Below are 23,504 nucleotides of genomic sequence, written 5' to 3'. Positions count from 1 at the left end.
ATATGATATTGGGATTACTCAGAATATCACACATGGACATTTCCTATGGCCGGATATGGACTGATTCAATATCATGAGATATGTGACATCCTATTTTCTCTCTTCATGTTGAAAAATACTGACTGTATACATTACATATCTGTGTTTTCTCAGCACATTCAAGATATTAAGCTATATTGATTCCAGATACAGTATGGTTCTCTTGGCTGAGGTTCATATCCAGATCTTGAAATGCTTTTTGATATGCTGAAAATAAGGACAATTTCTGATGCATTTCTGAGTTTTCAGCACATGCTCAATAATTTGTAAAATATGAAATCCATGCACAAATCATTTTTGGATTCCCTCCGGATATCATACATGGTATGGTCGGTTATTGACTCATTAGATATCTTGAGATATACCTATGTGGACATCTTATTTTCTCTATATGATGACAAATACTGACAGTAGGCCTCCATAATATATTTTCTCAGCACATACAATGCATATGCTCTTGACTGAGGTCCATATCAGGATCTTGATATGCTTTTTGATATGCTAAATAAGAACGATTTCTGATGCTTATTTGAGTTTTGAGGACATGTTCAATAATTGGACAAATATTAAATCCATATAATGATTTCAGACACTAGCAAAATTTTTTGTATTACACCTGCATAAAGGCATGCGAGAACCGCAAACTAAAAGCACGGTAACTGGTAGCTTAGCAACAGGAATCACGTATTTTCGCTGTGGAGTTCCAACTGTCATTTTTGAATATGGCCGAGTTTGTAAATGATGTGTGGTCGAACGGACAACCGGAGAAACAAAGAAGTGAGAATCTGTTAAAAAATACCTCAAAGAAGTTAACGCTAAAGTGAGTAGCTAATTTGAGATGTTTTATTTATCTTAGTAACTAGAATCAAGAACATTAGCAAATTTGTATGGCTAGCTAGCTAGCTAGGCTTGATAGGGGGTAAAAGCTAACTGGCAGCCTAGCTATATAGCTAGCTAGCAAATAACTACATTTCCTTCCCTTCAGGGATTTTTTCTTACCCCCTATCAAGCCTCAAGCAAGGGGACATTTTGAAACGTTTGGGCATATTTTGCATTACTGGTTAATATAAGATAGCTAACTAACTAACTTAGCCAACTAGCTAACCAGCAACTAGGATAGCTAGCGTGGAACTCCGTATTGTCGGCAAATTCAACAACATTTAAGAAATACATTACCTTCAACAGTGTTGTAACCAAATAATGTCTCATAATTTGTTTTACGGATTAATCTTATGTTTTGAGAAAGTAGATAACAGTTTAATACGAAAATATAAATGAGTATGAATCATTTACATCAAATAAAACTTTAATTTCATTCATGTGCATTGCCATAAACAATGAAAACACTGTTGGAGTTTGTGTTGCAGAGAAGCACCTGGAAAGTAAAGGAAGAAATACACAAGATGGGTTGAATAAATATATATATTATATTTTAGACATATCATTTCATATGAAAACAAACAAAGCAAACAATTAAATATCGACCTCCATCCCTATATTGTCACAAAAATCACAATAAAAATCCAGCTCCACCGCCACCTCTGGATCCCACTGCACACATCACCTGCAGTGGAACCAGTGCTGGCAGAAGCCACAGCACACCTCGGACCTACACTCCTGCGGGTAGCTTGTAGGCGGATCACGCTCCCCGTAGCGAGCACAGCAGGTGGTGTCTTTTATTTGAAAAAATAAAACAAATCAAATTGATTAACATGGTTTTGCAGCAACAATAGTAAATGATACAACTGAGAGAGAGAAAAACAAACAGATTATGAAGTACCTGAGACTGGTGCCATGGGTGGTGTGACAGATGTGGCCGGTGGAGCTTTTCTCTTCCTTTTCTGTGCTGCAGTTGAGAGAAAAAGTAGTGTTAGACAGAGCATGTTTCATGAAAACCCTTTTTACATCAATACCTCTGGAGAAAGCTGCAGAAGTTTTGGAGGAGGTGTACATGTCTTGAGGGCTGGTGCTATGAACTGTAGATATGTAAAGAGATGATAAAAAGTTTAAACATTGGAGTTTTATAAAACACATAAGTCATTTATTTCGTAATTGAATATGTTTACCTGTGGAGGTGGCTGTATTCGATTTGCAGAGGGCAGGGACACCAGACGAGGCTACTATGGTGGAGTGACCAGGGGAGACGGAGGAGGCAGTTGGTGCAGAGGAGGCCGCGACGGTGGTGACAAACAGGGGGGTTAGTATGCATCGTGGTGGTGGTGGACGAAACCACCGACACTGTCTTGGAGGAGCTGGTGTTTGTAATGGTGGGGTTAAGGGGCCGTACACATCCACATTTACATCACATGCATTGAGAACAGTCAGTCCAGCATTCTACATACATAAACACAAAGAACACCAAATACCTGCGTATTTTGTCAGTGTATTTCATCAGCCTCTGTCTGGTGAAGGGGAACCCATGGCTGGCGCAGTAGATACAGTACTGCACCAGATAATTTTCATCCTCTGGTGCAAGCAATGTAGGTGGTCCACTGTGACAACAATGGGTCACCCGGCCGCTCAGCCTGTCTGCCAGGGTCTGCCGAGGTACACCATGCACCTTGGTAGATAAGAAAAGAAAACTGTTGCTAGCAGATAAAATTCACATACACGTGGTAATCTACTAAAAACAAAAGATGCCTAACCTTGGCAGCCTGGCGCATAGCCATCCCTGCCCCGCAGTCCTCCATGGCATAGAACATGTCCACCTCACTCCACTGCTTCCTCTTGACTTTCTCCATGCTGTGGTAGGAAATACATGTAGCTAAATAACTTGGCGTACTATACACATTTTAGAAAGATAACTCAATCTGAATATGTATAAACATTTACATTTCAAAGCTAAGGCATTGAAAAGTGATGATGAAAGTTTTCACAATAACTGAAAGTGCACCCACGTTTTTTGTTTGATGTTATCTGTAATGAAAATTAGTGTCCCAATTAGTTTAATATTGATGCATACATTGTAACATTTGACTGAATACTGCCACTATGTAGCTGTTGTAAGATTAAAAATAGCCAACAGTTATCATTTTTGCAGATTGTGTAAAACGCCCCCGTCAGAGGACTCCAATTTTGATACGGTAAAGCTTGACAACGTTCAGCTGTTTTCGTGATATGTATTATCTAACGCTTACAATTTCTTTCCTTTTTGCTTACTTAGAAGTTCTATCAACATTTAGTAACTAAGCTAGCAACATTAGAAAATCCGTTAGCTATATTTCAGAGGTAAAAATTTGGATATTAAATGATGTGTGTGTGGTCTGTCGCGCAGTCGAATTTTACAATATAAAAAATGTGTATATGTGTATATATATTACTTTTTTGAAAACTCTCAAAACCTAACTTAACTTACATAAATTGCAATGAAAATCGGTGGTCAGCTAGCTAGAAGGGTGTGTTTAGTCGCAAAACTTAACGTTATTTTCCAGTCCATTTAAATGTTGAGCCCGATGTTGGGGGGAAATTAGCTAACATTAGCTTGTTCCAGTTAGCTTTCTTATCATGAATGAAGCAGGTAGAGTAGCTACCTTGTGGTATGGTTATGTAAAATTACAATATTTTCTTGCAATATCGGCACAATTTTGATTAATGATTTATTGACTGACAGTTTGGAGAGGATCACAGACCAACACTACCAGCACGTTGGGTCTGGACTGCGAGGGACCACTGCTGACGACTCAATCTGCACCCATTACATCCGTCATCCATAACAAACAGGGCAGGCAGGGGTATTGAGAGTGTGCAACTTTTATTTTCTGTATAAAAAAAAATATGTTTAGCAAAGATTGGCCAATGCTTGCATCTTTACAGAAAACGTGTTGTGATTGGAGCTCTGCTGCATTTTTTAAACGGAAATAGCAGAGATGTGCTTTAGATTAAATATGATGATGTTTGCTTTTCCGTGCCTTGTAGCCTACTACTGAATATAGTGCAAATGTATGCTCAGTTATGTCACCTTCATGTACCTTCATGTGAAAAAGCACAATGATTTTCAGCGCCTGAACAGGTAAAATAATTTGGGGACTGGACATTGATCATGCGTCGGATTTAGCCAATTTTCAATCAGACATATTAGGATGAATATTACATATCATGTAAGGATATCTATTGAAATTGACTTTTTTGAGAAATACGGATCCATAAACGATCAGGTAATGACTACAGATATGATAAATTTCTGAAAGTATGTGGATTCATTCATGCCTAAGTATAAAGGCTTCGATACTGTACGTCAGCATGTTGACACAAATATTCTACAAATATGTAAACGGGTGCACGCGCATCAGGGGCATGTCTTAAAGGGATCTCACCCCAGATACATATCTTATCGGACCGTTTTATACTCGGCCTGGCCGGCTGCCTGAACTTATCCTACCTGAACGGCTTGCCAAGCTTGTCCTATCTGTCTGGCCGACTTAGCATAAGTTCGGCCAGCCGGCCAGATAGGACAAGTCAGACAGATATCCTATCTGGCCGACTTATCCTATGTGGCTGGCCGGCTGAACTTATGCTGTCTGGGTGACTTTTCCTATCTGGCCGACTTGGCCTATCTGGTCGACCGGCCAAACTTGTCTAATCTGTCCAGCTGGCTGAACTTGTCCAATCTGGCCGGCCGGCTGAACTTATGCCTATATGCCAAAAATATCCTGTCTGGCCATCTGGCTGAACTTATACCTTTCTGCCCGGCTGGCCGAACTTTCCCTTTCTGACCGGACGGCCGAACTGATGCTGTCCTTCTACCGATCGACCTATCTGGCCAGCCCGCCAAACGTCATTGCGTGCTATGAATACGGGACGAAATACTGAACTTTTTTTCTAAACCTTCATAGAAAATATGTAGAAATTGTAATGGACATATACTGTATATTTTCACTCAAGCAAAATTATTGCCTACCCCTGCCCTACCCCCTCCATACACACAACACAAAATGACCCCCAATCTACTATAGACACACCCTATTCCCATCACAACCATCAAGCTTCTACAATCTACATCAAACAATGAATCAATCACAGATCCAGAGACAAAGACACAGAGGAGATGACGTCTGCATCTCAAGTTAAATCCTTACAGTAAACAGCAAACTTTTATTTAAACTCTCCCTCCTCTGCCTCCCCCCTTTCTTCCCCTCTTTTCTGTCGCTCCTCTGTCATGAGCATGTGACACTGGTGATGGGTGGAAATGTGTGTGTGTGCGTGTGTGTTTTTGTGAACAGAATTCCATCAGATAAAAAGTTTTTGTGTATAAATGTGTGTTTGTTGAATGCGTATGTTTGTGCCTGTGTACAGTGCCTTCAGAAAGTATTCACACTCCTTTACTTTTTCCAGATGTTGTTGTGTTATAGACTGCATTTAAAATGGATTAAAAGTTAAATTAAAGTTATACTGAACAAAAATAGACTGTTGGTCCCATGTTTCATGAGCTGAAATTTAAAAAAATGTGTTCACAAATTTGTTTATATCCCAGTTACTGAGCATTTCTCCTTTGCCAAGATAATCCATCAACCTGACAGGTGTAGCATATCAAGAAGCTGATTAAACAGCATGATCATTACACAGGTGCACCTTGTGCTGGGGACATTAAAAGGCCACTCTAAAATGTGCAGTTTTGTCACACAACACAATGCCACAGATGTCTCAAGTATTGAGGGAGCATGCAATTGGCATGCTGACTGCAAGAATGTCCACCAGATCTATTGCCAGAAAATTGAATGTTAATATCTCTACCATAAGCCGCCTCTAATGTCGTATTTGAGAATTTGGCAGTATGTCCAACCGCAGACCACGTGTAAGCACGCCAGCCCAGGACCTCCACATCCGGCTTCTTCACCTGCTGGATCGTCTGAGACCAGACCGGACAGCTGATGAAACTGTGGGTTTGCACAACCAAAGAATTTCTGCACAAACTGGGAAGCACATCTGCGTGCTCGTCATCCTCAACATTGTATTGACCTGATTGCAGTTCGGCATCGTAACCGACTTCAGTGGGCAAATGCTCACCTTCGATGGCCACTGGCATGCTGGAGAAATGTGCTCTTCACGGATGAATCCCAGTTTCAACTGCACTGGGCAGATGGCAGACAGCGTGTATGGCGTTGGGTGGGCGAGCAGTTTTCTGATGTCAACGTTGTGAACAGAGTGCCCCATGGTGGCGTTGGGGCTATGGTATGAGCAGGCATAAGCTATGGACAACGAACACAATTTCATTTTATCGATGGCAATTTGAATTCACAGAGATACAGTAACAAGATCCTGAGGCCCATTGTCAAGCCATTCATCCACCGCCCTCACCTCATGTTTCAGCATGTTAATGCATGGCCCCGTGTCGCAAGGATCTGTACACAATTCCTGGAAGCTGAAATTGTCCCAGTTCTTCCATGGCCTGCACTTACCAGACATGTCACCCATTGAGCATGTTTGGGATTCTCTGGATCGACGTGTACGACAGCGTGTTCCAGTTCCCACCAATATCCAGCAACTTGAAGAGGAGTGGGACAACATCAACAGGCCACAATCAACAGCCTGATCAACTCTACAGTGGGGGAAAAAAGTATTTAGTCAGCCACCAATTGTGCAAGTTCTCCCACTTAAAAATATGAGAGAGGCCTGTAATTTTCATCATAGGTACACGTCAACTATGACAGACAAATTGAGAAAAAAAAATCCAGAAAATCACATTGTAGGATTTTTAATGAATTTATTTGCAAATTATGGTGGAAAATAAGTATTTGGTCACCTACAAACAAGCAAGATTTCTGGCTCTCACAGACCTGTAACTTCTTCTTTAAGAGGCTCCTTTGTCCTCCACTCGTTACCTGTATTAATGGCACCTGTTTGAACTTGTTATCAGTATAAAAGACACCTGTCCACAACCTCAAACAGTCACACTCCATACTCCACTATGGCCAAGACCAAAGAGCTGTCAAAGGACACCAGAAACAAAATTGTAGACCTGCACCAGGCTGGGAAGACTGAATCTGCAATAGGTAAGCAGCTTGGTTTGAAGAAATCAACTGTGGGAGCAATTATTAGGAAATGGAAGACATACAAGACCACTGATAATCTCCCCTCGATCTGGGGCTCCACGCAAGATCTCACCCCGTGGGGTCAAAATGATCACAAGAACGGTGAGCAAAAATCCCAGAACCACACGGGGGGACCTAGTGAATGACCTGCAGAGAGCTGGGACCAAAGTAACAAAGCCTACCATCAGTAACACACTACGCTGCCAGGGACTCAAATCCTGCAGTGCCAGACGTGTCCCCCTGCTTAAGCCAGTACATGTCCAGGCCCGTCTGAAGTTTGCTAGAGTGCATTTGGATGATCCAGAAGAGGATTGGGAGAATGTCATATGGTCAGATGAAACCAAAATATAACTTTTTGTTAAAAACTCAACTCGTCGTGTTTGGAGGACAAAGAATGCTGAGTTGCATCCAAAGAACACCATACCTACTGTGATGCATGGGGGTGGAAACATCATTGATATACACGGAGAAAAGAGTCGGCCCAAGAATTGAACCCTGTGGCACCCCCATAGAGACTGCCATAGGTCCAGACAACAGGCCCTCCGATTTCACACATTGAACTCTATCTGAGAAGTAGTTGGTGAACCAGGCGAGGCAGTCATTTGAGAAACCAAGGCTATTTAGTCTGCCAATAAGAATGCGGTGGTTGACAGAGTCGAAAGCCTTGGCCAGGTCGATGAAGACGGCTGCACAGTACTGTCTATTATCGATTGCGGTTATAATATCGTTTAGGACCTTGAGCGTGGCTGAAGTGCACCCATGACCAGCTCGGAAACCGGATTGCATAGCGGAGAAGGTACGGTGGGATTCGAAATGGTTGGTGATCTGTTTGTTAACTTGGCTTTCAAATACTTTCGAAAGGCAGGGCAGGATGGATATAGGTCTGTAACAGTTTGGATCTAGAGTGTCACCCCCTTTTGAAGAGGGGGATGACCACGGCAGCTTTCCAATCTCTGGGGATCTCAGACGTTACGAAAGAGAGGTTGAACAGGCTAGTAATAGGGGTTGCGACAATTTCTGGGGCTAGTTTTAGAAAGAAAGGGTCCAGATTGTCTAGCCCAGCTGATTTGTAGGGGGTCCAGATTTTGCAGCTCTTTCAGAACATCAGCTGTCTGAATTTGGGGGGGCATGGGCAAGTTGCAGCGGAGGGTGCAGAGTTGGTGGCTGGGGTAGTGGTAGCCAGGTGGAAAGCATGGCCAGCCGTAGCAAAATGCTTGTTGAAATTCTCGATTATTGTAGATTTATCGGTGGTGATAGTGTTTCCTAGCCTCAGTGCAGTGGGAAGCTGGGAGGAAGTGCTCTTATTCTCCATGGACTTTACAGTGTCCCAAAACTTTTTGGAGTTAGTGCTACAGGATGCAAATTTCTGTTTGAAAAAGTTAGCCTTTGCTTTCCTGACTGCTTGTGTATATTGGTTCCTAACTTCCCTGAAAAGTTGCATATCGCGGGGGCTATTTGATGCTAATGCAGTACGCCACAGGATGTTTTTGTGCTGGTCAAGGGCAGTCAAGTCTGAGGAGAACCAGGGCTATATCTGTTCTTAGTTCTGTATTTTTTGAATGGGGCATGTTTATTTAAGATTGAGAGGAAATTACTTTTAAAGAACAACCAGGCATCCTCTACTGACGGAATGAGATCTATATCCATCCAGGATACCTGGGCCAGGTCAATTAGGAAGGCCTGCTTGCTAAAGTGTTTTAGGGAGCGTTTGACAGTGATGAGGGGTGGTCGTTTGACCGCGGACCCGTTACGGACGCAGGCAATAAGGCAGTGATCGCTGAGATCCTGGTTGAAGACAGCGGAGGTGTATTTAGAGGGTAAGTTAGTCAGGATGATATCTATGAGGGTACCCATGTTTACGGATTTAGGGTTGTACCTGGTAGGTTCGTTGATAATTTGTGTGAGATTGAGGGCATCTAGTTTGGATTGTAGGATGGCCGGGGTGTTAAGCATATCCCAATTTAGGTCACCAAGCAATACGAACTCTGAGGATAAATGGGGGGCAATCAATTCACATATGGTATCCAGGGCACAGCTGGGGGCTGAGGGGGGTCTGTAGCAAGCGGCAACAGTGAGAGACTTATTTCTGGAAAGGTGGATATTTAGAAGTAGAAGCTCAAACTGTTTGGGCACAGACCTGGATGGTATGATAGAGCTCTGCAGGCTATCTCTACAGTAGATTGCAACTCCACCCCCTTTGGCAGTTCTATCTAGACGGAAAATGTTATAGTTGGGGATGGAAATTTCAGAATTTTTGGTGGCCTTCCTAAGCCAGGATTCAGACACTGCTAGAACATCAGGGTTGGCGGAGTGTGCTAACGCAGTGAATAACTCAAACTTAGGAAGTAGACTTCTGATATTTACGTGCAAGAAACCAAGACTTTTGCGATTACAGAAGTCAGCAAATGATAGCGCCTGGGGAGTAGGAGTGATACTGAGGGCTGCAGGGCCTGGGTTAGCCTCTACATCACCAGAGGAACAGAGGAGGACTAGAATAAGGATACGGCTAAAGGCTTTAAGAACTGGTCTTCTAGTGCGTTGGGTACATAGAATAAAGGGGGCAGATTTCCGGGCGTTGTAGAAAAGATTCAGGGCATTATGTACAGACAAGGATATGGAAGGATATGAGTAAAGTGGAGGTAAACCTAAGCGTTGGGTAACAATGAAAGAGATAGCATCACTGGAGGCACCAATTGAGTCGGTCTCCGCGTGTATGGGGGGTGGGACAAAGGAGCTATCTAAGGCAGGTTTAGCTGGGCTGGGGGATCTACAGTGAAATAGTACAATTAGAAATAACCGAAACAACAATAAGCTAACCATATTGACAAGGGAGAGAGGCATAAAGCAATCAAGGTGTAATTTGAGAGAGCTAAGACAACAGCTGGTAATGACGACACAGTTTGGGCTGAGGCTAAACATAAACAGGATGCAGTACCGTAAAAAGGAACAGTCCAGCAGACATCAGCTGTATAGCTGAGTTATAAGGTCCGGTGAACAGCAATAGGATAGTTCGGACGTAGTTCGGGGGCTGCTAAAGCACTAGCGAGCAAGAGGGCACGGCTAGCGTGTGCTAGCAGGCCGGGGCTAGCAGATGGAATCTTCGTGGTCAACGTCGTAACGGGAAGCCTGTTGTAAAATCTACCTCATCAGACGATTTCGTCGGCAGACCAGTCGTGTAGGATCGGCTGGGCTCCGTGTCAACACTAGGTGGTCCCGTCCGGTTGACAGAGAGGTAGATAGCCGGGAGATGGGAGATGGGAGATGGGCCTAGCTCAGGATGATTAGCCAGACCTCAACATCCATTTTGTTGCAGCTAGCTGGTAGCGATGAATCCGGAGTTAAAGGTCCAGTGATTCAGTGGTTCCGGCAGAAAAACTGATATGTTCTGGGTCGATAACGCACTGTGCAGACAGTGCAGACTGGCCGAATAATAGTCCAGACTAGAGCTGGCTGGTAGGTGGTGCAGGCCACGGACAATAGTGAAAAACTGCTAACGGTAGCTGATAGCAAGTAGCTAGTTAGCTGGCTACTCCCGTCCGGTAGACCTAGAGGTAGATAGCCGGGATATGAGCCTGGCTCTAGGCTAGCTCGAGGCTAACTAGTGCTTGCATCGGGGGCAGTGGTGATTAGCCAAACAGCAACATCCATTCGGTTGCGGCTAGCTAGTTGCGATCCGGTGATTAATGTCCAGTGATTAAATTATTCCAGCAGAAAATCCAATGTTCTGGGTGAAATAGCAACTGTGGCTAATAGCAAGTAGCTAGTTAGCTGGCTAGCTAGTTTCAACTGGAGATTCTAGATAAAAGGTAAGTCAATAATAGAATCCGTTCCACATTGAGTGAGGCGGGTTGCAGGAAAGTATATTTTGTAGAAGGATGAAAAGTCTGATAGGAAAATATGTACGAAAAATACAAAAAAAACAGGGTATTTACAGGCTATTTACAGACACACGACAAAAACAGGACTGCACTACTACGCCATCTTGGATTTTAACAAGAATGTAATCTTTCTGCCCATATAAGACATGTCTATGTCCTGGAAAGGTTGCTGTTACTTACAACAGTCATGCTAATCACATTAGTGCACGTTAGCTCAACCGTCCCGTATACGGGACACCGATCCCGTAGAGGATAAGGTCCCACAGTTGACAGTGCATGTCAGAGTAAAACCAAGCCTTGAAGGAATTGTCCGTAGAGCTCCGAGACAGGATTATGTCGAGGCACAGATCTGGGGAAGGGTACCCAAAAATGTCTGCAGCATTGAAGGTCCCCAAGAACACAGTGGCCCCCATCATTCTTAAATGGAAGAAGTTTGGAACCACCAATACTCTTCCTAGAGCTGGCCGCCCGGCCAAACTGAGCAATCGGGGGAGAAGGGCCTTGGTCAGGGAGGTGACCAAGAACCCGATAGTCACTCTGATAGAGCTCTAGAGTTACTCTGCGGAGATGGGAGAACCTTCCAGAAGGACAACCATCTCTGCAGCACTCCACCAATCAGGCCTTTATGGTAGAGTGGCCAGACGGAAGCCACTCCTCAGTAAAAGGCACATGACAGCCCGCTTGGAGTTTGCCAAAAGGCACCTAAAGACACTCAGACCATGAGAAACAAGATTCTCTGATCTGATGATCCAGAGCGCTCAGGACCTCGGACTGGGGCGAAGGTTCACCTTCCAACAGGACAACGACCCTAAGTACACTGCCAAGACAACGGAGAAGTGGCTTCAGGACAAGTCTCTGAATGTCCTTGAGTGGCCCAGCCAGAGCCCGTACTTGAACCCGATCAAACATCTCTGGAGAGACCTGAAAATAGCTGTGCAGCAACGCTCCCCATCCAAGGATCTGCAGAGAAGAATGGGAGAAACTCCACAAATACAGGTGTGCCAAGCTTGTAGCGTCATACCCAAGAAGATTCAAGGCTGTAATCGCTGCCAACGGTGCTTCAACAAAGTACTGAGTAAAGGCTCTGAATACTTATGTAAATGTATTATTTCAGTTTTTTATTTTTTATAAATTAGCAAAAATTTCAAAACATTTTTAATGCTTTGTCATTATGGAGTATTGTTTGTAGTTTGATGAGGAAAAATAACAATTTAATAATTTTTAGAATAAGGCTGTAACCTAACAAAATGTGGAAAATATCATGGGGTCTGAATACTTTCCGAAGTCGCTCTATGTTTATGACTGTGCATTGTTTGATGGTGCGTCGACTGACAGCTAGGTGTCAAACATGTCATGGTTTTCATTCATTTGATTTGTCCTGCTCTCCTACTTTTGATAGTCATGGGCCGCTTGGTAACCACGGTCCACAGCCCTGGACAGCTGCACGGTTTACGTCAGGATGAGCCTTGGTCCCGTCTCCTCTACGCAGTGTCAAACCAGCTTGGGGTCAATATCAGTGGACACCTTTGACCTTTGAGTATAGCGGAGTTGGCTATGGGTAGCAGCAAAGTAGAGCCCTGTATAACAATACAATGGGGGGTGCTTTAATTTGTCCTGTTACATGCAAATGTATTTCATGCATAACCCCACTCCCAATTGAGAGACCCACAGGGAGTGGGGTCACGGCCAAGGTCACCATGTTCCAGCATCCCTGTAGTAATTGGGGTTAAGTGCCTTGTTCAAGGGCACACCAACAGATTTTTTCACCTTGTCGGTTCTGGGAATCGACCCAGCGACATTGCGGTTGCTGGTCCAACACTCTAATCTCGAGGCTACCTGCCGCTGGCTAGAGAGTGAGACATTGAATCTGTCTTTATGTGAATTCACTACTAATTCCATGGCGGTTTACAGACCTGTGTACACCACTATTTAAGGGTTTAATCTGTTTCTTTGAAATGTGTACAAGAGAGAGACCTGCTGTGTGTGTATAGTACCGGCATGCTGTGTGTTTTCCTGCTATACATGTTTCTCCATGTTGTGTGTGTGTGTGTGTGTGTGTGTGTGTGTGTGTGTGTGTGTGTGTGTGTGTGTGTGTGTGTGTGTGTGTGTGTGTGCGCGCGTGCGTGCGCGTGTGGATGCAGGGGAGCAGATCCAGTTGCTTAAGCACCACTTTGATTATTCATTGAAAATGGAGGAGAAGGATTCGGGAGAAAGAGAACAGGAATTGAGAGAGAGAGGGGGGTGGGGGGAGAGATAGAGAGGGGGGAGAAAGAGAGAGAGAGGGGGGAGAAAGAGAGAGAGAGAGAGAGAGCGAGAGAGGGAGAGGGAGAGGGAGAGGGAGAGAGAGAGAGAGAGAGAGAGAGGGAGAGAGAGAGAGAGAGAGAGAGGGAGAGGGAGAGGGAGAGAGAGAGGGAGAGGGAGAGGGAGAATGTGTAAGTAAATAAATAAATAAATAATAAACAATCAGGTCACCCCTCACTGCACACACCAGAAGGAGCCAATCGGCGTGGCGGCCAAACGACTTGGAAATGGTGTGTAATGAGTAGGAAAAGATTACAGGCAGCTCCCTCTTGCTAGGCTGTAAATTGACATTAGTAAAAGAAAACTCTTTACTGGGCGGGCATGGCACTCTAATTTAGGCAGTAAAGAAGAAAGGGTGATGTGGAGAATAAGAACGACAGAAACAAAGCTTGGATGTTGTGTCTCGGAGTAGCGTGTCACATTCGTTGTGTTTCAATCTAAGTACAAGGTTATTCAGCATAATGCGGAATTGAATTGTGTGTGTGTGTGTGTGTGTCTGTGCGCGTGTGAGTGTTTGTGTTGGTGTTTGTGTGCGCGTGTGCGCGTGTGAGTAAGGGGATTGTGAGACTCCATTATTGGAGGTGGTGTTTGTGTGTTTGAACCACCAGTGACCCGAATGGGCGAGACACCACGCATGAAATGCACTGGAAATTAACACCGCAGTCCTGTCTTGCAACATTCAGTACACACTGACACACACACACTTGCCAAAAAACACACAATAAAAATCACATTCTCCACAGGAATGAGTTTACCAACACTATATGTATTGAACATACAGGATTGTTGTGGATCCCTGCAACACACCACACCACACCACAACACACCACAATACAACACACCACAACCCATCACAACACACACAATACACCACATCACACCACAACACACCACAACACAATACAACACACCACAACACACCACAACACACCACAACACAACACACAACAATACAACACACCACAACACACTACAACACACCACATCACAACACAACACACCACACCGCACCACAACACAATACAACACACTACAACATACCACAACACACCACATCACAACACACCACAACACACCACAACACAACATTTGACATTTTAGTCATTTAGCAGACGCTGTTATCCAGAGCGACTTACAGACAACCTTATACAGTGAGGAAAAAAATTATTTGATCCCCTGCTGATTTTGTACGTTTGCCCATTGACAAAGACATGATCAGTCTATAATTTTAATGGTAGGTTTATTTGAACAGTGAGAGACAGAATAACAACAAAAATATCCAGAAAAACGCATGTCAAAAATGTTTTCAATTGATTTGAATTTTAATGAGGGAAATAAGTATTTGACCCCTCTGCAAAACATGACTTAGTACTTGGTGGCGAAAACCTTGTTGGCAATCACAGAGGTCAGACGTTTCTTGTAGTTGGCCACCAGGTTTGCACACATCTCAGGAGGGATTTTGTTCCACTCCTCTTTGCAGATCTTCTCCAAGTCATTAGGGTTTTGAGGCTGACGTTTGGCAACTCGAACCTTCAGCTCCCTCCACAGATTTTCTATGGGATTAAGGTCTGGAGACTGGCTAGGCCACTCCAGGACCTTAATGTGCTTCTTCTTGAGCCACTCCTTTGTTGCCTTGGCCGTGTGTTTTGGGTCATTGCCATGCTGGAATACCCATCCACGATCCATTTTCAATGTCCTGGCTGAGGGAAGGAGGTTCTCACCCAAGATTTGACGGTACATGGCCCCGTCCATCGTCCCTTTGATGCGGTGAAGTTGTCCTGTCCCCTTAGCAGAAAAAACACCCCCCAAAGCATAATGTTTCCACCTCCATGTTTGACGGTGGGGATGGTGTTCTTGGGGTCATAGGCAGCATTCCTCCTCCTCCAAACACGGCGAGTTGAGTTGATGCCAAAGAGCTCGATTTTGGTCTCATCTAACCACAACACTTTCACCCAGTTCTCCTCTGAATCATTCAGTTGTTCATTGGCAAACTTCAGACGGCCCTGTATATGTGCTTTCTTGAGCAGGGGGACCTTGCGGGCTCTGCAGGATTTCAGTCCTTCACGGCTTAGTGTGTTACCAATTGTTTTCTTGGTGACTATGGTCCCAGCTGCCTTGAGATCATTGACAAGATCCTCCCGTGTAATTCTGGGCTGATTCTTCACCGTTCTCATGATCATTGCAACTCCACAAGGTGAGATCTTGCATGGAGCCCCAGGCCGAGGGAGATTTACAGTTATTTTGTGTTTCTTCCATTTGCGAATAATCGCACCAACTGTTGTCACCTTCTCACCAAGCTGCTTGGCGATGGTCTTGTAGCCCATTCCAACCTTATGTAGGTCTACAATCATGTCCCTGACATCCTTGGAGAGCTCTTTGGTCTTGGCCATGGTGGAGAGTTTGGAATCTGATTGATTGATTGCTTCTGTGGACAGGTATCTTTTATACAGGTAACAAGCTGAGATTAGGAGCACTCCCTTTAAGAGTGTGCTCCTAATCTCAGATCGTTACCTGTATAAAAGACACCTGGGAGCCAGAAATCTTTCTGATTGAGAGGGGGTCAAATACTTTCTTCCCTCACTGTATCACAGTCATAGTAAGTACATTTTTTCCAATAGATTAGCTATCAGCAAAGTCAGAGCTAGTACATTTCTTCTTGGGTGAGAAGGGGGTACGAAGGGGGGGTGCTGTGGTATTATTTAAGATACTCTTTGAAGAGGTATGGTTTCAGATGTTTTCGGAAGATGGGCAGGGACTCTGCTATCCACCGTTGGGGTGCCAGGACAGAGAAGAGCTTGGACTGGGCTGAGCGGGAGCTGCCCTGCCGTAAGGGGGAGGGCCAAGAGACCAGAGGTGGCAGAACAGAGTGCTCGGGTTGGGGTGCAGGGTTTGAGCCTAGCCACAACACATCTAAACACAACACAACACACCACACCACATAGCCTGAACACAACACAACACAACATACCACAACACAACCCAGTGCATACATACATACAGCCCATTGACACCACTGACCTTGTTGTCATCCCTTCCCTCTGCTTCTCAGCATCTCTTCCTGCCTGGGGTCATTTTGTGCCTCATTCCATGCCAATGGGCCGTTGTGATCTGTGCTGTGGCGTTGCAAGCAGGCAGCGGCTGCTGGGAGAGAAATGGTGTGTGTAAAGAACAGGCCTCCGTCTCTGCTGGTGTGTTTTAGCCGACCGGGAGGGAGAGAGAGGAAAAAGAAGGACTGCAATCGCTGCCACTAAGCAGAGATCTCTGTTTAGTTTTCTAAAACCAATTAAGCCTGGGGTGAGCACACATTATTCCCAGACTATGTGTGTGTGCGTGTGTATGTGTGTGTGTGTGCATTCATCTGTGTGTGTGTTTGTATGTGTGCAAGCATGTATAGTATGTCAGCTTCGCTGCTTGGACCAGCCAGGTCACCTGTGATACAAGTCAGTATTCAACGTCCATCCATGTCTGAGGACATCAGGCGTTTACGTGGAAATCGGCCACTAGGGGGCAACAGTGAGCGCTGTTACCTTCAAGTAGGTTGTGGACATGGAGGCGGATGAGCGTAAGCATATGATTCCACAGGTTGCAAGTCTGAATCCAGCGATAGATAGTTGTTTTTGAGATTTTTGTTTTAAGCCTAATGCCTAACCTTAAGATGTCGGAGTTAATGCCTAAACGTAACCCTAACCTTAAAAATGTGGAGTTAATGCCTAAAATTAACCTTAAACACTTTGAAATTTGACATTTGAAACAACTTTGAAATTTGACGTTTGAGAAACATGGTTGAATGTCTAATTCTGCAGTAAGACTGTAAGAGTTAGTTGGCTTGGACCCCTAAAAAAAACGAAAGAAAGTGCAGATTGCAAAATTTACCCTCCTTTTTCTCTCCTCCTCTTTTCCCCTCTTCCACTCCCCTTACTGCCCCCCCGCCCACCCCCCCAACCCTCCCCACCATCTCATTCCCTCTCCCTTACTCTCTATCTTTCTGGCTAATTTAAAATTTGTCAAACGCGGGCGTCTTCTGGATGGCTGGCCTTTGATATTTTGCAAGCTCCATTTGGCACAAACAAGCCGCGGGCCTCTCTTCCTGCTGACTGCTGCACTAGTGCCGGGCCCTCCATTTATCTTGCCCCGACGACTGAATGCTTACTCATTACAGGGGCCCTCGCCAGGTTAACCCTCACATCTCTCCCCAACACGCACACACACACAAACACATTAGGTTTACAAACGCACTTACAAAAGCACATTTACATTAGGTTCATAAATGCACACACACAAGCACACTTTCATATTAGGTTCATAAACACACTTACACAAGCACACACATTACGTTTATTATTATTATTTTTTGTCATTTAGCAGACGCTCTTATCCAGAGCAACTTACAGTTAGTGAGTGCATACATTTTTCATACTGGCCCCCCGTGGGAATCAAACCCACAACCCTGGCGTTGCAAGCGCAATGCTCTACCAACTGAGCTAACACATTCATACTCCATGTGCGCACACACATTGTCATTATGTTGACAAACACGTTCACATCAACACAGACACCAACTGTGATTATGTTCATGAACATGCATCAATAAACCAACACACATGCACACACCAAACACACTGCTATTATATACCAATAGACTGTATAACAGGTGGAGAATAAGTAGTCAACAGAATGCATTGTTGTTTCAACCTCTCTGCTAGTGAATATGCTGTTATGTCACCATCCAACACAATACAACAGTAGATGCATTGTCTACCTGGAAACAGTCTAGCCATATCATGCATATCGCTGAATACATATCAAATCAAATCAAATCAAATCAAATTTTTATTGGTCACATGCGCCGAATACAACAAGTGCAGACATTACAGTGAAATGCTTACTTACAGCCCTTAACCAACAGTGCGTTTATTTTAAACAAAAAAAGTAAGAATAAAACAACAAAAAAAAAAAAAAAAAAGTGTTGAGAAAAACAAAGAGCAGAAGTAAAATAAAGTGACAGTAGGGAGGCTATATATACAGGGGGGTAACGGTGCAGAGTCAATGTGCGGGGGCACCGGCTAGTTGAGGTAGTTGAGGTAATATGTACATGTGGGTAGAGTTAAAGTGACTATGCATAAATACTTAACAGAGTAGCAGCAGCGTAAAAAGGATGGGGTGGGGGGGCAGTGCAAATAGTCCGGGTAGCCATGATTAGCTGTTCAGGAGTCTTATGGCTTGTGGGTAGAAGCTGTTGAGAAGTCTTTTGGACCTAGACTTGGCACTCCGGTACCGCTTGCCGTGCGGTAGCAGAGAGAACAGTCTATGACTAGGGTGGCTGGAGTCTTTGACAATTTTGAGGGCCTTCCTCTGACACCGCCTGGTATAGAGGTCTTGGATGGCAGGGAGCTTTGCCCCAGTGATGTACTGGGCCGTACGCACTACCCTCTGTAGTGCCTTGCGGTCAGAGGCCAAGCAGTTGCCATACCAGGCGGTGATGCAACCAGTCAGGATGCTCTCGATGGTGCAGCTGTAGAATTTTTTGAGGATCTGAGGACCCATGCCAAATCTTTTTAGTCTCCTGAGGGGGAATAGGCTTTGTCGTGCCCTCTTCACGACTGTCTTGGTGTGACTGTGCTTGGACCATGATAGTTCGTTGGTGATGTGGACACCAAGGAACTTGAAGCTCTCAACCTGTTCCACTACAGCCCCGTCGATGAGAATGGGGGCGTGCTCAGTCCTCTTTTTTTTCCTGTAGTCCACAATCATCTCCTTTGTCTTGGTCACGTTGAGGGAGAGGTTGTTGTCCTGGCAGAGTGGTGTGTGTGTGTGTGTGTGTGTGTGTGTGTGTAACCCTTTCAGTTCCTTCCCCTGGGGATATGTGTCAATCTGAGCGTCCACAGATCAATCAGAGTCTGATTAAGCTTTTCATTCTCCAGCAATTGATTTAATTTACAGTTGATAATCTGTTGGTTGGCAGCGTGCTGAGGATGGGGTTCTGTGTTTTAGGCTGGGCTTTAGTGGCTGGGCATTGCTGTTTAAACTGGCAATGGGACTGTTGGTACAGGGGCTGGATCATAGTGCTGGACTGGGTGCTGGCGCTGAGGCTGGGACCAGATGGAGCAGAAGATAGAGCTTGGTGCCGGGTAGATGTTGTAGGACTGCCTGGCGATGCAGTTTGCCAGCTGGTGGGCTGGTCTATCTGTGTTGAGAGTGACAGATTGGATTTGACAGGGATCAATCTCCCAGCTGATGAGCAAGGGGATCTGGGAAGAAGAGAGCCAACGCTGCATTACGTGTTCGGAGGGGGACTAATACACACACACGTACACGCACACACACACACTCCCAGAACTCACCACCTCTCTCTCTCCAGTCCTCTACACTCACCCCTGTGGGTCTTGGTAAAGGGCCTGAGATCAACAAGGAGATTTCCTGACTGATTTTCCCCCCAAACCGAGACGCTCCATCCTCTCCTGCCTCCTGATTCATAATTACGTGGAGTGATCCTGCGTCCCGAGGTCGTTTAAGTAATTACTGAGCCGATTAAACGCTTAAAGGGCATTCAGGATCAGAGACTCTGCCTGCCTCACCCAGGGGAGAGGCTGGTTGGCCAAAACAAGTTTGGAACAAAGGCAGATGACGAGGGGGATGTGGCGGCCGGGTATATCTCAATAGTCTAAAGAGGTTTCACTTTCCTCATCTCCTTCCCTGGTATTTAAAATAAGTGGATAGGGGACAGTCAGTTCCCGGTAGGCTCCCTCCATGTTACTTTCACTTAGCCAGTGCTTTATGTTTCCTATAATACAGAATGACTTAGTAGTGGTTCTGAGAGGCAGAGGTGAATCATGCAATGTTATGTTAATAGTTATTGACATGTTGGACAATGCCCTTAAAGGCTGGGAGACCATACTCTGGCTAACGTTGGGGAGCAATTAAACTACTTTTTGTCTTGCAGCGGTTTTGTGAATTGTGTCTGTGATACTGCTTTCACATAGGATTCACGGTATGTTACCTGTAAAAACAATTGGGGAATGTTTATATGATCCCCTTTTAAACAGCACCCTTTCTACCTCTTTCTTGTCGGCATTCGCCTTTTGTGTCGCAATTGCTTTAGGGTCAGTGCTATCCGGAATCCTTGCGATGTCCCTACCGTAAACCCTAACCTTACCCCTTACCTTAACCATTTAAAATGTCAACTTCCCAAGGATTCCGGATAGCACAGACAATTGCTTTAGCCAGCAAGAAGCAAGAGACATTCAACTTTGACCCTTTTGTTGCGTCACTTGTCTTGTTAACCTGACGTGACAGGAGCAAGTTATTCTAAATTACCCTGATAGAATTATATTTTATTTCTTCACATTCACAACAGTAAGTTAGCAGCACGCCATACTTGTAAATCATTTGTAAATAATGACTTTGTAATATGTTAATTTTCCTATTATGGTGAATAACAAGTTGGCTACAGTTAAACTCAATTAGCTATATGATCTGGCTAGCAAGCTAATTTAAGTTAGTTAACAAGCTAGCAACTAACCAAAATATATTCAAAAAAGTTGTGTGTAGTTGCCTGGCTTGCTAGATTTACTCAACCTGGACTCAGTGGTAGACGTAACATAGTAAATGTAAATCTGGGACACTCCAATTAGTATGATATGTTACTTCTCATATGGTATCTATTAATTTGTGGGGTCCAGCATCCATTTCGTATGATATTTTACGAATTACAATTAGTATGATGTGTTATGAATTCCAATTTGTTGTGGCTAATGTTAGCTAGGTGGCTTTGTGGCTAATGCTAATGTTAGCTAGGTGGCTAACATTAGCTAGGCTCAGAGTTAGAGTTAGGGGTTAAGGTTAGGCTTAAGGTTAAGATTAGGGTTAGGAGTTAGGCTAAAGGGTTAAGGTGAGGGTTAGGGTTAGGGGAAGCTAACATGCTAAGTAGTTATAAAGTAGCTAGAAAATAGTAAGTAGTTGCAAAGTTGCTAATTAGTTAAAGTTGTCCGTAATGAGATACGAACACTCAACCTTTGGCTTGCTAGACATTCGCGTTATACGCTTACCCATCCACCCTGACCAACCCCCCTATTTCGTTTTTGCCTTAAATAACCTTCTGTCTTATGTAGCCATACCAAACATAATATATCATACTTGTTTGAGTGTCCCGGATTTACATTTACTTTGTTCTGTCTAGTCTATGAGACCAGACTGATTTACATTTACATCATTTAGCAGACGCTGTTATCCAGAGCGACTTACAAATTGGTGCATTCAACTTATGATAGCCAGTGGGACAACCACCTTTAAAAAATATATACATATATGGGGGGTGGGGGAAGAAGGATTACTTTATACTATTCCAGGTATTCCTTAAAGAGCTAGGGTTTCAAGTGTCTCCGGAAGGTGGTCAGTGACTCCGCTGTCCTGGAGTCGCGGGGGAGCTTGTTCCACCATTGGGGTGCCAGAGCAGCAAATAGCTTTGACTGGGCTGAGCGGGAACTGTGCTTCCGTAGAGGTAGGCGAGCTAGCAGGCCAGAGGTGGATGAACGTAGTGCCCTCGTTTGGGTGTAGGGTCTGATCAGAACCTGAAGGTAAGGAGGTGTCGTTCCCCTCACAGCTCTGTAGGCAAGCACCATGGTCTTGTAGTAGATGCGAGCCTCAACTGGAAGCCAGTGGAGTGTGCGGAGGAGCGGGGTGACATGAGAGAACTTGGGAAGGTTGAACACCAGATGGGCTACAGCGTTCTGGATGAGTTGTAGGGGTTTAATGGCACAGGCAGGGAGCCCAGCCAACAGTGAGTTGCAGTAATCCAGACGGTAGATGACAAGTGCCTGGATTAGGACCTGTGCCGCTTTCTGTGTAAGGTAGGGTCGTACTCTGCGAATGTTGTAGAGCATGAACCTGCAGGATCGGGTCACCGCTTTGATGTTAGCGGAGAACGACAGGGTGTTGTCCAGGGTCACGCCAAGGTTCTTTGCACTCTGGGAGGAGGACACAATGGAGTTGTCAACCGTGATGGCGAGATCATGGAGCGGGCAGTCCTTCCCTGGGAGGAAGAGCAGCTCCGTCTTGCCGAGGTTCAGCTTGAGGTGGTGATCCGACATCCACACTGATATGTCTGCCAGACATGCAGAGATGTGATTCACCACCTGGTTATCAGAAGGGGAAAGGAGAAAATTAATTGTGTGTCGTCTGCGTAGCAATGATAGGAGAGACCATGTGAGGATATGACAGAGCCAAGTAACTTGGTGTATAGAGAGAATAGGAGAGGGTCAAGAACTGAGCCCTGGGGGACACCAGTGGTGAGAGCACGTGGTGCGGAGACAGATTCTCGCCACGCCACCTGGTAGGAGCGACCTGTCAGGTAGGACGCATTCCAAGAGTGAGCAGCGCCGGAGATGCCCAACTCGGAGAGGGTGGAGAGGAGGATCTGATGGTTCACAGTATCAAAGGCAGCGGATAGGTCTAGAAGGATAAGAGCAGAGGTGAGAGAGTTAGCTTTAGTAGTGCAGAGAGCCTCCGTGACATAGAGAAGAGCAGTCTCAGTTGAATGACCAGTCTTGAAACCTGACTGGTTTGGATCAAGAAGGTAATTCTGAGAGAGATAGCAGGAGAGTTGGCAAGAGACGGCACGCTCAAGAGTTTTGGAGAGAAAAAAAAGAAGGGATACTGGTCTGTAGTTGTTGACATCAGATGAATCGAGTGTAGGTTTTTTGAGGAGGGGTGCAACTCTCGCTCTCTTGAAGACGGAAGGGACATGGCCAGCAGTCAATGATGAGTTGATGAGCGAGGTGATTTAAGGGAGAAGGTCTCCGGAAATGGTCTGGAGAAGAGAGGAGGGGATAGGGTCAAGCGGGCAGGTTGTTGGGCGGCCGGCCGTCACAAGTCGCAAGATTTCATCTGGAGAGAGAGGGGAGAAAGAAGTCAAAGCATAGGGTAGGGCAGTGTGAGCAGGACCAGCGGTGTCATTTGACTTAATAAATGAGGATCGGATGTCGTCAACCTTCTTTTCAAAATGGTTGACGAAGTCATCCACAGAGAGGGAGGAGGGAGGGGGAGGAGGAGGAGGATTTAGCAGGGAGGAGAAGGTGGCAAAGAGCTTCCTAGGGTTAGAGGCAGAGGCTTGACATTTAGAGTGGTAGAAAGTGGCTTTAGCAGCGGAAACAGAGGAAGAGAATGTAGAGAGGAGGGAGTGAAAAGATGACAGGTCCGCAGGGAGTCTAGTTTTCCTCCATTTCCGCTCGGCTGCCCGGAGCCCTCTTCTGTGAGCTCGCAA

Source organism: Coregonus clupeaformis, chromosome 5 (genome assembly GCF_020615455.1).
Source record: "Coregonus clupeaformis isolate EN_2021a chromosome 5, ASM2061545v1, whole genome shotgun sequence".
Classification (NCBI taxonomy): domain Eukaryota; kingdom Metazoa; phylum Chordata; class Actinopteri; order Salmoniformes; family Salmonidae; genus Coregonus; species Coregonus clupeaformis.
Note: the sequence above shows the minus strand (reverse complement) of the source record.